The sequence below is a fragment of the Prionailurus viverrinus genome, chromosome C1 (assembly GCF_022837055.1).
Source record: "Prionailurus viverrinus isolate Anna chromosome C1, UM_Priviv_1.0, whole genome shotgun sequence".
NCBI lineage: Eukaryota > Metazoa > Chordata > Mammalia > Carnivora > Felidae > Prionailurus > Prionailurus viverrinus.
This window is the reverse complement of record NC_062568.1, coordinates 112,480,361-112,497,824: the sequence shown is the minus strand read 5'-3', so window position 1 is coordinate 112,497,824 and position 17,464 is coordinate 112,480,361. Positions and strand designations below refer to the sequence as shown.

At 38.6% G+C, this 17,464-nt stretch overlaps 1 pseudogene; it reads left to right on the top strand.

The window, feature by feature from the left end:
• LOC125171681 (eukaryotic translation initiation factor 3 subunit E-like) overlaps positions 1-17,464 on the top strand; it is a 33,397-nt pseudogene that overhangs the window by 15,459 nt on the left and 474 nt on the right.

Here is a 17,464-nt window from a genome sequence, read left to right as displayed (position 1 = left end):
TCATGTCTTTTGGCCATTTCTTCACTGGATTATTTGTTTTTTGGTGTTGAGTTTGATTAAGTTCTTTCTAGGTTTTGGATACTAACCCTTTATCTGATATGTCATTTGCAAATATCTTCTCCCATTCCGTTAGTTGCCTTTTAGTTTTGCTGATTGTTTCCTTCACTGTGCACAAGCTTTTAATCTTGATGAGGTCCCAAGGTGCTTTTGTTTCCCTTACCTCCAGACAAGACACATGTTGAATAAGAAGCTGCTGCAGCCGAGGTCAAAGAAGTTTTTGCCTGCCTTCTCCTCAATGGTTTTGATGGCTTTCCTGTCTTACATTAGGGTCTTTCATCCATTTTGAGTTTATTTTTCTGTATGGTGTAAGAAAGTGATCCAAGTTCATTTTTCTGCATGTCACTGTCCAGTTTTCCCAACACCATTTGCTTAAGAGACTGTCTTTATTCCATTGGAAATTCTTTACTGCTTTGTCAAAGAGAAGTTAGCCATACATTTGTGGGCCCATTTCTGGGTTCTATATTCTGTTCCACTGATGTGAATGTCTGTTTTTGTGCCAGTACCATACTGTCTTGATGATTACAGCTTTGTAGTATAGCTTGAAGTCTGGGACTGTGATGCCTCCAGTTTTGGTTTTCTTTTTCAGGATTGCTTTGGCTATTTGTGGTCTTTTCTGGTTCCATACAAATTTTAGGATTGTTTGTTCTAGCTCTGTGAAGAATGCTGGTGTTATTTTTATAGGGATTAGATTAAATATGTAGGTTGCTTTGGGTAGTATCAACATTATAACAATATTTGTTCTTCCAATACATGAGCATGGAATATTTTTCCATTTTTTGTGTCTTCAATTTCTTTCATAAGCTTGCTATAATTTTCCATGTATACATTTTTCACTTCTTTGGTTAGGTTTATTCTCAGGCATTTTATGGTGTTTGGTGCAATTGTAAATGGGATCGACTCCTTGACTTCTCTTTCTGTTGTGTCATTATTGGTGTATAGAAATGCAACCAATTTCTGTGCGTTAATTTTATCCTGTGACTTTGCTGAATTCATGGATCAGTTCTAGCAATTTTTTGGTGGAATCTTTTGGGTTTTCTGCATAGAGTATCATGTTGTCTACAAAGACGTGAAAGTTCGCCTTCCTCCTTGCCAATTTGGATGGCTTTTATTCCTTTGTGTTGTTTGACTGCTGAGGTTAGGACTTCCAACAGTGGCAAGAGTGGACATCCCTGTCATGTTCCTGACCTTAGAGGGAAAGCTCTCAGTTTTTCCCCATTGAGGATGATGTTAGCGGTGGGTCTTTCATATATGGCTTTTATGATCTTGAGATATGATCCTTCTATCTCTACTTTCTTGAGGGTTTTTATCAAGAAAGGATGCTGTATTTTGTCAAATGCTTTCTCTGCATCTATTGAGAGGATAATGTGGTTCTTTTCCTTTCTTTTATTGATGTGATGTCTCACATTGATTGTTTTGCAGATACTGAACCAGCCCTGCATCCCAGGTATAAATCCCACTTTGTTGTGAATAATTCTTTTAATGTATTGTTGGATCCGGTTGGCTACTACCTTGTTGAGGGTTTTTGCATCCACGTTCATCAGGGAAATTGGTCTATAGTTCTCCTTTTTAGTGGGGTCTTCATCTGGTTTTGGAATCAAGGTAATGTTGACTTCATAGAAAGAGTTTGGAAGTTTTTCTTCCATTTCTATTTTTTTTGGAAGAGCTTCAAAGAAATATGTGTTAACTCTTCCTTAAATGTTTGGTAGAATTCCGCAGGAAAGCCATCTGGCCCTGGACTCTTGTTTTTTGGGAGATTTTTGATTACTAATTCAATTTCTTTACTGGTTATGGGTCTGTTCAAATTTTGTATTTCTTCTTGTTTCAGTTTTGGTGGTTTACACATTTCTAGGAATTTGTCCATTTCTTCCAGATTGCTTAATTTATTGGCATAAAATTGCTCATAATATTCTCTTACTATTGTTTGCATTTATGCAGTGTTGGTTGTGATCTCTCCTCTTTCGTTGTTGATTTTATTTATTTGGGTCCTTTACTTTTTCATTTTGATCAAACTGGTCAGGGGTTTATCAATTTTGTTAATTCATTAAAAGAAACAGTTTCTGGTTTCATTGATCTGTTCTACTGTTTTTTGTTGTTTTGTGTTGTTGTTGTTTTTTTATTTCAATGGCATTGATTTCTGTTCTAATCTTTATTATTTCCCATCTTCTGCTGGTTTGGGGTTTTATTTGCTGTTCTTTTATTTGCTGTGTAAGGTTAGGTTGTGTATCTGAGACCTTTCTTCCTTTTTCAGGAAGGCCTGGATTGCTATATACTTCCCTCTTATGACCATCTTTGCTGCATCCAGAAGTTTTGGGCTGTGGTGTTATCATTTTCATTGGCTTCCATGTACTTTTTAATTTCCTCTTTGATTTCTTGCTTAGCCCATTCATTCTTTAGTAGGATGTTCTTTAGTCTTCAAGTATTTGTTGTCTTTCCCAATTTTTTCTTGTGGTTGATTTTGAGTTTTGTAGCGTTGTGGTCTGAAAGTATGCACAGTATGATCTCAATCTTTTTCTACTTTTTGAGGGCTTATTTGTATCCCAGTATGTGATCTATTCTGGGGAAAGTTCCATGTGCACTCAAGATGAATGTGTATTCTGCTGCTTTAGGACAAAATGTTCTGAATACATCTGTTAAGTCCATCCAATCCAGTGTGTCATTCAAAGTCATTGTTTCCTTATTGATTTTCTGTTTAAATAATCTGTCCCTTGACATAAATGGGGTGTTGAAGGCCCCTACTATTACGGTATTATTATCAATGAGTTTCTGTATGTTTGTGATTAATTGATTTCTATATTTGGGTGTTGACATTGGGGGCATAAATGTTTACAGTTATAAGGTCTTCTTGATGGATAGACTCCTTAATTATGACATAATACCCTTCTTCATCTCTTGTTAGAGTCTTTATTTTAAAATCTAGATTGTTTGATAAGGGCATGGCTACTCCAGCTTCCTTTGGCGACTGTTAGCATGATAGATGATTCTCCATTCCCTTACTTTCAATCTGAAGGTATCTTTAGGTGGAAAACGGGTCTCTTGTAAACAGCATATAGATGGAACTTGTTTTCTTATCCATTCTGTTATGCTATGTCTTTTGATTGGAGCGTTTAGTCCTTGACATTTAGAGTGAGTATTGAAAGATATGAATTTATTGCCATTGTGTTGCCTGTAGAGGTGGAGTTTCTGGTGGTGTTCTCTCGTCCTTTCTCATCTTTGTTGCTTTTGGTCTTTTTTGTTTTGTTTCATCTTTTCTCCCCTCAGAGAGTCCCCTTAAAATTTCTTGTAGGGCTGGTTTAGTGGTTATAAACTCCTTTTGTTTCTGTTTGTCTCAGAAACTTTTTATGTCTTCTTCTATTTTGAACAACAACCTTGCTCGATAAAGAATTCTTGGCTGCATATTTTTCTGATTCAGCACACTGAATATATCCTGTCACTCCTTTCTGGCCTCCCAAGTTTCTGTGGATAGGTCTGCTGCGAACCTGACCTGCTTCCCTTGTAGGTTAAGGACTTTTTTCCCCCCTTGCTGTTTTCATGATTCTTTCCTTGTCTTTGTATTTTGTGAATTTGACTATGATATGCCTTGTTGATGGTCAGCTTTTGTAGAATCTAATGGGAGTTTTCTGTGCTTCTTGGATGTTGAAGTCTGTGTCTTTCCCCAGGTTAGGAAAGTTTTGTGCTGTGACTTACTCACATAAATCTTCCACCCCTTTTTCTCTCTCATCTTCTGGGACCATGATTCAGATGTTATTGCTTTTTAATGAGTCACTGAGTTCTCTATTTCTTATATTGTGCTCTTTTGCCTTAGTTTCCTTCTTTTTGTCTGCTTCATTATTCTCCATAAGTTTGTCCTCTATATCACTGATTCACTGCTCTGCTGCCTCCATCCTTGCTGCCATGGCAGCCATTCGAGATTGCATCTCAGTTACAACATTTTTAATTTTGTTCTGTCTAGATTTTACTTCTTTTATCTCCGCAGAAAGGAATTCTATGTTTTTTTCAACCCCAGCTTGTATACTTACATCGTGATTCTAAATTCTGGTTCAGATATCTTTCCTGTATCTGTGCTGATTAAGTCCCTGGTTGTCATTTTTTCCTGTTCTTTCTTTTGGGGTGAATTCCACTGTTTTATCATTTTGCAGAAAGAAAAAGAATTAACAGAATAAAAATTAAAATTAAACAATTAAAAACAGTACAAAAAAATCAAATAAAGGTTGCTAGATCCTAGGTGTGTTTGGTCTGGTTGTTGAAAGAAGCCTGATAGATTTGAGAAAACAAGTAAAAAAAAAAGAGAGAGAAGAAAGAAAGAAAGAAAGAAAGAAAGAAAGAAAGAAAGAAAAGGAAAACATTTGAAAACTTAAAAATGAATACAATAAAGTAGAACAAAATGAAATGATGAAAGTAAAATAGAATGAAAAAAATTAACAAAAAATAAAAAATATAGTAGAAAAATTTTAAGAAAAATCTTTTTTTTAAATTTTTTTTAATGTTTTATTTATTTTTGAGACAGAGAGAGACAGAGCATGAGCAGGGGAGGGGCAGAGAGAGAGAGGGAGACACAGAATCAGAAGTAGGCTCTGGGCTCTGAAATATCAGCACAGAGCCCGACGCAGGGCTTGAACTCACAGACCGTGAGATCATGACCTGAGCCGAAGTGGGATGCTTAACCAACTGAACCACCCAGGCGCCCCGAAGAAAAATCTTTTTTTATAAAAATGGAAAATAATGATTTTTTTCTCTTTCTTTGTTCATGAATAAGAAACGAAAAGGGAAAAAATTAAATAGATAGATCAGTGAACAGAATGGAATATAATTGAAATTACATCCAGTTTCCCCTAGAAGTCAAACTATGAAGCACTTTATAGTACATAAACTAAGCAGGTGGATAGACTTGTGGTGTTCGTCAAGAGAGTGGTTGGTGCAGCTGGATGGGGCTTGGTGTAGATGCTCTGTTCTCCATTAGATGCTGCTGCTTAGCTTACTGGGGTGGGTCACTGTGGTGCTTGTAGGTGTGTATGCACATGCATGGGAGGGGTGAAAATGGCGTCACCTAGCTACCCAGTTCTCTGATATCAGAACTCTGTGCTCCTGCTGACTGGCAATCAAGAACCCCTCCTTTGTCTCTGGCCTCAATCCACTCCCCACTTCTACCCTGTCCCCAACGAAGTCATCAGCCTGCCAGGCGGCACCTCCCTCCCAAGTTTTATCTCAGATGGGTCTGTGTTTCCAAACCCCTCGCTTCTGAGGGCCCTGTGGCTCTGACCCACTCAGGCCCTCTTGGGGAGGCTTGCCAAGCAATGGCTGGATACCGGCCCACCCTCAGGAACATTCACACGACCAGCTGCTGCAGATGCCAAGAGACTGCAGCCAGGTGGCAGCCTACCCCAGAAAAAGTTCACAGGACTATGTAGCAGGAGCATTTTGGGGGGTTATGATAAACGACAACACACATCTGGTGCCAGGCTTCACTGCCCCTTAATGTCCTTATTCCAACACCAGCAAATGTGGCTGTTCTCCGAGGTCCGCTGTGACCTTTGCCTGTGGGGAAGCTGCACAGCCTCTATCAGATGTCCTCTCATCAGGGGAACCGCCTGTCTCCATGTGACCTGAGGGCCCCTCAGACCTCACTGTATGCTCCTGGAAATTCGCCCTTCCCACCAGAGCTCCACCAGGTATTGAGCTGCAGAGTTTCAGACTCTGCACTCCCCTGTTCATAGAGTCTTAAGGGTATCCAAACCCTCTCCTTTCTCCTTTCTCCTTTCTCCTTTCTCCTTTCTCCTTTCTCCCTTGCTTGTTAAGTCCCTTATGGGTATTTCCACTCTTTCTCTTTCTCTCCAGCTCCTTTTGAGGGGGGCACTTTTCCTATACTTCCCCCCTCCCTGTCTCCATCCTCTCTATGCAAGCAAAAATAGCTCCCTACCCTCTGTGGCTTCTTTTTCCCCAAGTTCACCTCGCTGAGCTGTGTACATGCTGAGTTCTGTGGTTCAAGTTATGCAGATTGCTGTGTTAATCCTCAAATCAATTTTCTAGGTGTTCATGATGGTTTGGTGTTCATCTAGCTGCATTTCAGTGACAAGAGACACAAAAAACTTCATGTTGCTCCACCATCTTGGCCCCCTTCATCAAAAATATATAACTTCTTAAACTGAAAGACATGAGCCTCTAGGTTAGAACACTCCATCTGTGCTTTATTATAGATAGAAAAAAAACCCCAATGCTATGAATGAAAAATGCATGTAATCAAGAAAATTCAGAAGCATTGGCAGAGGAAAAAAAGCTACATGAATACTGCAATGACTTTAGTTCAACAACTGCTAGAGATAGAGGAAAATGTAATAATACAATAGTGCCTTAAACACTCAGATGTACAACCAATCTATCCATCTCATGTGAGGATAGAATAAACATGTTTTCAGACCTATAGGTCAAAACTTTGATCTCCTCCATACTTTTTGAGGTATATCTACCAAGTATGCTATCCAGCATATGAATGCACACTCCAGTCAAACCAAAACAAAGTGAGATTTGGGATCCAGGATATGGAAGTTCTATTACAATTTAATAACAAAGAAAAGTCCTATTTGACAGAGGAGGAAAGTCCAGGAAGACAGCAGTGAAGCAGGCCTGGAATAAAGGGCAAGTGTAATCAAGAGGATAGATGACTCTAGGAGACTGGTATCTCAGCGGAAATGGAACTGACAGCTTATATGGTTGTTTCAGCTTTTGTAAATAAAAAGCAGTTGGCAGATCCACTGGAGCACTTAGGAAAAATCAGTGATAGACACATAGAAAACCAAGCAATACAAATAAAACAACCCAGGGGCGCCTGGGTGGCTCAGTCGGTTAGGCGGCCAACTTCGGCTCAGGTCATGATCTTGCGGTCCGTGAGTTCTAGCCACGCGTCGGGCTCTGTGCTGACAGCTCAGAGCCTGGAGTCTCCTTCATATTCTGTGTCTCCCTCTCTCTGACCCTCCCCTGTTCATGCTCTGTCTCTCCCTGTCTCGAAAATAAATAAACGTTAAAAAAAATTAATAAATAAATAAAACAACCCATATTCAGGTAATGATTTCTAAATACCATTCCCCGTTAAAAGGAACTGAAACTCTTAGAGAAATGGCTGATGCTAAGGCCAAGAAGGGAAAATTATATAAGAAGAGACTTAAGCATTTTGTAGTGCCAGGAAGTAGGAAAGTACTCAAAAAACATAAGCATGGGATCATGTCAAAGGGATGCAGGAGTCAGCCTGAAAGAAATCCTCCCAATGGCCAAAGTTGGAATGATTTGAACAACAAAACAAATAACCCAGTATATGATATAATCTAACATATAAAATAAATACCTATGAATTCATCCTGATGTAAATAAATAAGTAAATAAATAGAAGAGACAGGTCTTCTTTAAGAAAAAAAACCTGAATAACTTATGTAGATATCTCCCTCAAGAAGATAAAGCCTAGTTTCAAGAGATGAAGCCTAGTTACACCCCTCTGTGAATATGAGCCAAACCTTGTGATTTACTTCCAAAGAGTGGATTATAGAGAGCAGGGATAGTAACTTCATACTGGAAAATACTGGTAAATACTTCCTTGGGCAGGTGATCGAGGTTAGCACCACCAGTGGTAATTCATGTTGATGTGTTATGTATCCATTAATATGACGAAAAGGGCACTCTATCTCTGAATCTGTTTGTCTCAAAAACCCACAACTCCAACCTTTAAAATTTAACCAAATCCATATTGAGGGACATTTTATAAAACATCTAACCCATACTTCTCAAAACTGTCAAGGTCATGAAAAGCAAGGAAAGACTGAGAAGCTGTAACAGACATGATGGAAGTAAAGGTACATGACAACAATGCTATGTGGTACCTCGGATGGAATTCTGGAACTGAAAAAAGACAATAGTGGAAAAACTGTTGAAACCCTAATAAAGTTTGGAGTTATTAGTAATGTGCCAATGTTGGTTTTTTAGTACTGACAGTGTACCAGGATAATTTAAGATGATATTAGTGGAAACCAGGTGAAAGGTATAGAGAAACACTCTTTACTATCTTTGCAACTTTTCTGGAAATCTAAAATTATTCCAAAATCAAAAGTTTGTTTTTCAAAAAGCACCTGTTAACTCCAGGAAATCAAACTTTTGTATACAAAGAAAATATAATTCAGTAGACGACCTGGCTCCATAGTAAACAATACTTATATTATCATGATACCATAATTCCAAATATTGATTTAGCCAAAAATTATAATATCACTATAATGGAAGAATGGGAGGGAAGAAAGTAGAGGAGGTGTGTGAAAGAGATTATAGTCTCGTTACCAGAGGGAGTCAATAGGTAATGTAAAATACTAATAAACTAAGAAATAGCAGTGAAAGGACATTTGGAAGTAAATAACAGTACAAACAATGAAAAGGACTGAAAGTGGTTGGAATTAAGACATAAGAATGGGAAAAGGGACTGCTATTTTTTGTACTTGGTGTTTCATTTGATTCAAACAAACAAAAAAACAAACACCTGTCTTCAACAAGCTACCTGGTCTTTTTTTCCCTTCATGAAATGAGAAAAGAGGTTCAAGAAAGAAAATTCTTTGCAAGTACATCTACACAGTATCTAGGAGGGAAGTATCCTAGGTTGTGAAAGACATAGCCTTCCTATGACCAATATCATCCCTGTTTTATGCCTAGTATTATCCTCACATAGGAGGCCCACAGGAAACATTTTTTTAAACAATGCAGTGAGTATGTGAGCCATGGGAGAGGTTGGAGGGAGCTCCCACTCTGTACTGGGCACTAAACGTGCATCATCTTATTTAAATAAATCCACAGTTCTTATTTCTCTTTATAGGTTCACTAATAGCTCACAGAAAACTGCATGGTAAATATTATTCCCACTTTATAAGTTATGAAATGGTGTGTTGAGGTTAAATATTTTGTCACATGGTTAATAAATGGCAAATGTGATCTAAACACAGCTTTGTCTGGCACCAAAGCCAAGCTACTTTAGTGCCTCTGCCATCCTGCTTCCTATAAACTTTGAGGACAGAACAAGTTAGGGACCAGAATGGTCAGGAGCTAGTCAGAAGAGGCTTCTTGGAGAACTCAACATGAAATAACCAGAAGGAAACAGCAGGGTACTCATAACCCATCAAAACAAAATTCATGAAAGACCCGAGGTGGAAAAGAGTGAGAAATGATATGGTGACTGGCTGGACTGGAGAATCAGAGGAAAAGGGAAATGGTTAATATTTCAAAAGCTTCTTAGTACCAAGCTATGAAGGCTTCAATCACATTTTCACCATCTGTCTTTTTTAGCATTAAGAGTGGGATTGAAGTTAGACTACCTAATTCAAATCTCAACTCCGCAACCTTAGGAAAAATATTCAACCTTTATATGCTTTGGTTTCTTCATTTGTTAAGTCAGGAAAATAATCGTACAATCCTCAGAGTATTGCAATGAGGACTAAATGAGATAAAACATTAAAATTCACAAAACTATTTCTGGTACCTTAAGTTCCCAATAAATGCTGGCTGTGATTGGTTCTTCTTTGACTAGTCATAAAGTTGGTGCCCTCCTCCAGCTTGACCAAGTGCATCTTTGTAGTGGAGCTAACTGGTTGGAAACAGGAGACGCTGACATATTTTCATGAAGCCAGACTTAGCAACAAGGAAGGCAGGCTTTTCTAATCTCTCTGTGCCACAGCAAACTGTGATTGGTCCCTCAGCCAGTCTCTCTCTCTCTCTCTACCAATAAGAACAACAGGCCATTATTAGACTGCCTCACACCTAAACGTCGACTCTATTACATTAATTTCATTCATTTTTCATCCTTTTATTTGGACAAGACATTCATCTGCACTTACCATGAGCAAGGAGCTCTGCTAAGCCCTGTGTCAGATGTAAAGATAGAAAGTTTGGACCTCGTTACCTCTTGCTTGGGCTCTTGCAACAGCATGATTACTTATCTGCCTGCCTCCTGTCTCTTACTTGTCAAAGTCAATTTATATAAAGCTCCAGACAACTCTTTTTAGAGTATAAAGTTTGAATCAGTTGTTTTCACCTCAAAAATCTTTTCTAAAGGGCTATCCTTTCCAAATAAAGTTCAAACTTACAAATTTGTCATTTACAGCCCTCTGGCACCTAACCTGAATCCATAGTTCTTATTTCTCTTTATAGGTTCACTAATAACTCACATCCACCCTGAACTGCACTGCCTCCAGGGATTTCCACACTCCATTTGAAATCCCTCCAGCCATTGAAATACTATGTATCCTTAAATATCAGCTCAAAAGCCACTTTCCCCTTTAAACCTGCATTCATCCTATCCATCCATATACCCACAAATATATGTTGAGCATTTCCCATGTTCTGGGTACCACATTAATGGCAAGGGATACACTAATGAATGAGGAGGTAAGGCTTCTGCCCTTAAGAAGTTCACCATCTAGTGAATGGGAAGACAAAGTATACTCAAGTAAGACTTATTTGAATAGAAATATCTACACAGTGAAATGGACCAAAAAGGAATTGTCAATGTGATCTGAAAGATCCAGGAGCAGTTTCATAGAAGAGTTGGCACTTGGGCTAAGTGTTGAATGAGCAGGCAAGCAAGGTGGTAAATGGCCTACAAGGTGGTGAGGAGAGTATAAACCAGAAAACAGGGCATGAAACCATAGGGCATCGCCAGAGACCATCAGTAGACAGGTTTGACATGGAGCGTGAGGAAGCATCAGGGAAAAGCTGGTCTCATGTGCCATCCTAAGAACACAAGACCTTTTTCTGGGGGCCACGGGAGCCATAAAAGGCTTTAAACAAGGAGGTGATGTAATGAGATTTCTATTTGAAAACATACTCTGGCAGCAAGATAAAGGATGAATTGGAGGAGGGGCGCCTGGGTTGCTCAGTCGGTTAAGCGTCCGACTTCGACTCAGGTCACGATCTCGCGGTCTGTGAGTTAGATCCCCGCATCGGGCTCTGGGCTGATGGCGCGGAGCCTGGAGCCTGCTTCTGATTCTGTGTCTCCCTCTCTCTCTGCCCCTCCCCCGTTCATGCTCTGTCTCTCTCTGTCTCAAAAATAAAAAATAAACTTTAAAAAATTTTTTTAAAAAAGGATGAATTGGAGGAGGCGTGATGATGGAGGAAGGGAGACCTGTTAGGATTCTATTCCAGTTTTCCAGTAAGGTGAGAAAGACAGGACTAAAGCAGTGACAGCAAGCATACAGTGGAGTGAACTAAATGAGAAACAGTGAAAGGAGAGCAGAGAGGATTTGGTCAGAGTCCAGATAGATGAGGATAAGGGAAATGAGAAGTGGAGGATGACTCCCAAAGCCACCCTCTCCCAGAACTCTGTCTTCTATGTGGGGAGGGCAGCATTTGCAACACAGGAAATAATATAGAAAAAAGTAACAGCACATATCGGCAATAAAGTTTTATAATTAAGAGGAACAATTTCAGTGACTTCTTCAACCCAGAGCCTCTGCTTCAAGGCAATTTCCTGTGTCCAGTTATGCAGAGGGTGGAAAAAGGCTTAAATATCTAAAATTTTACCTTCTATTTCTCCAAATATCCAGTTTAAAATAGCCATATCTTAATGGAGAAGACTGTGCCCTATTCATTTAAGATCCCTCATGGGACTTCATTTCTGAATTTGTTTCCAGTGGGTCTGAAAATTCTCAATTACAAAAATGGCATAGATCTTACAATTTTCATCAAATGCACTGACTCTTCCATTTACATGAGAGGTATCACATCTGCCTATGCCAGTGAACTTAAGGCAAATCTAAACACCAAATATTGTTTGAGCACCTATCAACTTCACCAACTATAAAATATAGCACTAGGACACAACATCCCTTTAAAGTACATTTTTAAAAAATTTATTCGTTTTTGACAGAGACAGCATGAGCAGTGGAAGGACAGAGAGGGAGACACAGAATCCAAAGCAGGGTCCAGGCTCTGAGCTGTCAGCACAGAGCCCAACGCAGGGCTCGAACTCACAGACCGCGAGATCATGACCTGAGCCAAGATCAGATGCTTAACCGATTGAGCCACCCAGGTGCCCCTAAAGTACATTTAATTGGCACATTAGGTACAAAATGAGAACCTGCCCAACGTCCAATAACAAGCAATTAATGGCAGACACTGAATACAAACCTATCCAAACTGAGTTCCAGGATCCATGTTCTGTTGGTAGCCCACACCACTTCTGAAGTCCCGGAACCAGTGTAACAAAACAGGGAACTGGAAGGTCCCTACTGAACGTGATCATGTAAATCAGGTAGCAGATCAGAAAAAGCAAGAGTTTTAGTCACATCATATAAAAGTAGGAACAGGATAACCATTGGTTTAGGTATTGATAGATAGATACAGCTAAAAACTAGTATCTTTTTGCTAGAAAACAGTATTTGTGGCACATAAAGTGGGTGAAATATTAATAATCAGAATATTTGAAGAACTAAAAGAAAATGGTGATCAACTCATTAAAAAATGAGTAAAAAACATGAATCAGAATTTCATGGATTAGAAAACGCAAATGATCCTTAAATATATCAAGATATTCAACTTCATTAATCATCAGAAAAGATGCAAATTAAAACACCACAGTGATATCAGATTTTATCCACCCTCCACCCCCCCCCCAACCCCAGATCAACAAAAATTTGAAAAGTTGAAAGCACCAAGAGGCAGCAAGGATGTAAACCAATTCTTCCTTATTAGAAGAGGTAGTATAAATTGATACAACCACTTTGAAAACGTTTGACATTATCTAGTGAATCTGAACATACTTATACTTTGTGACTAGAAATTCAAGTCCTACATATGTATATATCCTGGAGATAAATTCTTATACATGTGTTTGTGAAGACACGTGTACAAATGTCCAAAACAACATTGTTCATAGTAACAAAAAGGAAAAACCCAAATTTCTATAAACAATAGAATGGATAAATAAATCGTGGCATGTTCATAAAATGGAGCTCTATGTAATAGTTGAAATAAATTATCCATTGCATTAACGTGGGTCAATCTCAGAAGCAAAGATTTTAGAGAGAAGCAAATAGCAAAGAACACACGCAATATGATACAGTTCATATAAAATTTGAAACCAGGCAAAACTAAAGGATCTGCCTCATGGAGATTCTTATCTAGGTGATAAAATTATGTGAAAGCAAGAAAATAGTAACACAAAATTCAAGATAGTGACTATTTCTAGAGTGTGATCAGGAAGGGGCATTGAAGGGGCTTTTGAAAATTCACTGGTAAAAGTTCTAGTTTTTAAATTGAGAGGTGATTGCGAGATGTTTGCTTTATCATTATTCTCTAAATGGTACATATATATATACATTTTTTTAAAGCCTTTCATATAACTATTCACAGTGAAAACTTTTAAGCAATAAAAATCTTAACCTAAGGGAGTAACAACTGCACATTTTTACAAAGAATTCCTGTAGATTCTTTGCCAGCATAAGTGGGCTTCAGAAAGTAGGCTCTCCCGCAGGTGCCAGCAGGAAAAGGAGAAAGTGTTCATGGCAATTGTCCATGGTGATTAGGATCCAGTGCAGAGAGTTCCTCTCCAGAGCTAAAGTCTCTTTACACCTGTCCCTCATAATCCCAAACCTGAGACAGCAAGCAAGGAACTGAAGTTTGTTGCATTAACATTAATTGAAAATTATGCTTCAAGGCTTCAAAATAAATTCCAAGCTAGGTGCATGTTCTAAAACCCATTAACAGCTGTGGGGCAATAAAAAGAGCCCCAGACTTGGAGTTGGAAGTTCAGCATTTGAGTTCAGGTCTGCTGCCTCCCAGCTATGCTACCTGAACAGATCTCTGTCTCTAGGTCTTACTTCGTGAATGGCTGACTGATTCTTAAGAGTAGGGTGACTCCCTAAAATGGTCTCTAGAAGGACCAAGTAAGAATTGTATGAAATCTCTTTGTAAACTGCTAAACAATGTGTAAATGTAAGTAAGGAGCCTTAATTGTAAGCTTAGAAGGTATACCCTGAGTTTCTTTTATAAGAGATCCAGCTGTGAGGTTAGAGATCTTTGTATTCCCTTTCCAGACCTAGTTGCTGACTCCAGACAAGAAACATAATCTCTCTGAATTTTGGGTTTTTAAGCTGGAAGATTGGATTGGTTAATACTACCTACCTCTTGGTGTCATTGTAAAGGATTAAATAAAATAATGCATGTAAATATTTAGACCTATCCCTGGAGACTTAAGTGTAAATTAAATGTTGATTGCTATTGTGTGCAATGAAAATCTTTCATCGGGCTTGTCTACACAAGTTAGACATTCTCTTTTCCTAAGATCATGAGAGTTTTCTCATGAAATTACTGAAAATTGTGTTAGTCTCAAAATTGAAAAATGAATGGCCAATGTACACATACACATAGCTGTATCCAAAAACTCACCTATTCAGTAAATAGTTATCACTTTTGAGCCTACATACCTGGTGCCAGTATGTAGACATTTTATAAACAGAAACTAACTTAGTCTTTACAACAAGCCTACCAGGTGGTTATTTTTGCCAATTCTTAGAAAAGAAAGCTAGACTCAGAGAGGTTACAGAATTTGTGTATGGTCACACCACAAATCAGAGATAAAGCCAAAATTTCAGTTTAAGTATCTCACTGCTGGTCTCATGATCCTCTTTTCCTTTTCTTTCAACTTCCTGTCTTTCACTTTATTCTCAATCCTTCTTCCTTTTCTTTCACTGCTCAAAGGTTTAAAATAACAATGCTCTAACTCAAATGCAAATAGTTTATAATTGATGCTAATTAACGCAAGCAAAATCAGTTTGTCCTGAATGTTTGTGCTGTTGGTAGTAGGTAAACTGCTAAACAGATTGAGTAGGCACAAACATAGTCTGTGCTACTTTAACTGCTCATCCCTCCCTGCTTTGATAGATACTAACAAATGAGGTGCTTTTGTAGGGTGTGAGTACTTGCCTTTCTTGTGCCTTCAGCTTCTACATGTTCAGGCCAATCTAGGATCAGTTCAGTCCTATGGATTCCACATATTGAGGAAGAGAACTTTGAGAATTTATAACCACTCATCATCCAAGCATCAATCAAATACTGATTGAAAACCACTTTTGAGGAAGGAGTTGAATGAAGTAATAAAGACAAAAATGAAGCAGACCTTTTTTTTTTTTTTTTTTAAAGCAAGATGGTGGAGTAGAACCTGACTTCTCACCTTGTACATCATTTGGATGGGGATCTAGATTTTCTGCTTTCTTTTAATGAGGAAGATATACAATGAAAAATAAGTATTATGAGGGAAATCGGATCTTTTTAGTGTTGCTAATGTGGTAAACTCTGCTGTGGATCTCACAAAACCTTTATTTTGATAGTATCTTCATGCTTTGGAAAAAAGAAAAAACAACACAGTTGTTGCACAACTGAGACAACTTCAGGCAGAAATGGAACTAATTGTAAAGATTTTCGAAGATCAAAAAACTACAAAGTAAATGCAGTCAACGAGAGACAGATGGATGCTGTTTGGCAACCTAGCTTTGAACAGGATTTTAAGCAGCATTATTATAGACAAGCTCTCAGGTATGCAAAATTCCAATATGACTGTAGCAATTACTTAGCAATGGCAGGAAATCTTTACTTTTTCAGAGTATGTTTCAGTAATGGATAGAAATGCTTTGAGTTCACGCTGAAGAAAACAGTCCTCTGAAATTCTAATGCAGTCATGGAAGGCCTCACATGATGAAGAGGAAACATAGATAAAAATTCTGTCATTCGCCTACTCTTGTCTCATCGTCAGTGAATATGGTCCATTCACTGGTCTCTTTGTTCTTTGATTAGCCCCAAAGCAGTTAATAATATTATTAGTCTTTTCTTTACCAGCCACAATATCTTAAAACAATTCAGACCATGTGTGCCTATATTCTCCACTGTTTGACTACAGCAGTCATAACAAACATGTTGGAAAATACAAGCAGGGACTAAAAGACCATCAAAGTTGTTCAGTGAGAGTCTTTCACATATAAAGACCCTATTTCAGTTTGTTGAAGGAGGAGATGTGAGTAGGTGCTTATGGACTTCTTGCTGGTTGGTCTTGAGGATTTCCTTGAAAACGCTTCTCTTTTCATATTTGAGACCTTTGATTGCATCTACCAGTGTATCAACATTAAATATGCTGACAGAGAAACTGAACATGACCCTAGAAGAAGCTGAATTTATTAGAAATACAAGATTGATTCTAAAATAAGCCATGTGGTCTCACCTCATCCACAAGTAATCAAAAAGAACAAAGTCTCTCATTTACAAACCAGATATTGGCCGTAAATATGGAGAAGAAGCTTAATCAGAATGACAGGACAGATGCTCTCAATTGGGCAACTTGGGACTTTGGCTCTACAGTGCACCAGATGTGTCTCCCCCAAAACCCATATATTGAAACCTTAATCCCAATGTTATGATATTTGGAGGTGGGACCTTCAGGAGGTGGTTAGGTCAGGAGGTGGAGCCCTCATGAATGGGATTAATGCCCTTATAAGAAGAGGCCAGAGAGCTAGCTCACTCCATCATGTGAGGATACAACAAGAAGTCAGCCATCTGCAATCCTGAAGAAGGCTCTAACCAGAACCTGACCATACTGGCACCATGATCTTGGATTTCTAGTCTCCAGTGCAGTGAGAAATGAATTTCTGTTGTTTATAAGCCACCCTGCCTATGGTGATATGTTATAACAGCCTAAACTGACTGACAACAGTTATAAAAGAAATACATAGAAATTCAGTATCATAAACCCATTATTAAAGAGTATTATACATTTTAGAAGTAATGAAAATATTGTGTAGAAATTTGGGGACAGGGAAATAAATCAGACCTGGATCCTATTCTCAAATCATCATCTAATAGAGAATGGAAATTTAAAATGGCATAAAAGATGATAGAGTTAGATTCTGCAGGATTTCAGATGAGAAAATCCTTTAAGCTGGAGGAATCATTGGAAGATTCATGAAGAAATGGACATTTGATCTGGGCATTGAAGGATGGTAGGATTTGATATATGGAGGAGAGAGGAAAGAGAAAAAAGAAAGCAAAGCTACAGGGGAGACGTGGCTTTTGTAGATCAAACTACCTCTTTGACTTGATTGGAAGCCATGTAAAGAACATTAGCAGGCTATTAGTGCAAGAAGCTAAGCAGAAGTAAATCACAAAGGTCCTGAAGCCTGGTCATAACATGGCACAAAGCAGCCCTCCTCTAGCTCCCCTTTTAGCCTTCTTGCCAACAGGGTTCTTTCCAGAAAGTTCCACTTACAGCTCCCCACTCAATGCCATGGCCTTACTTAAATCAGGCCTGACACCCAACACCTCTCTCCTTTCTTCCCCAAGACATTTCCCTTCTAGCTTTGACAGGATGTACGGCTACAGAGCAGCCTGAGCACCAAGTTCC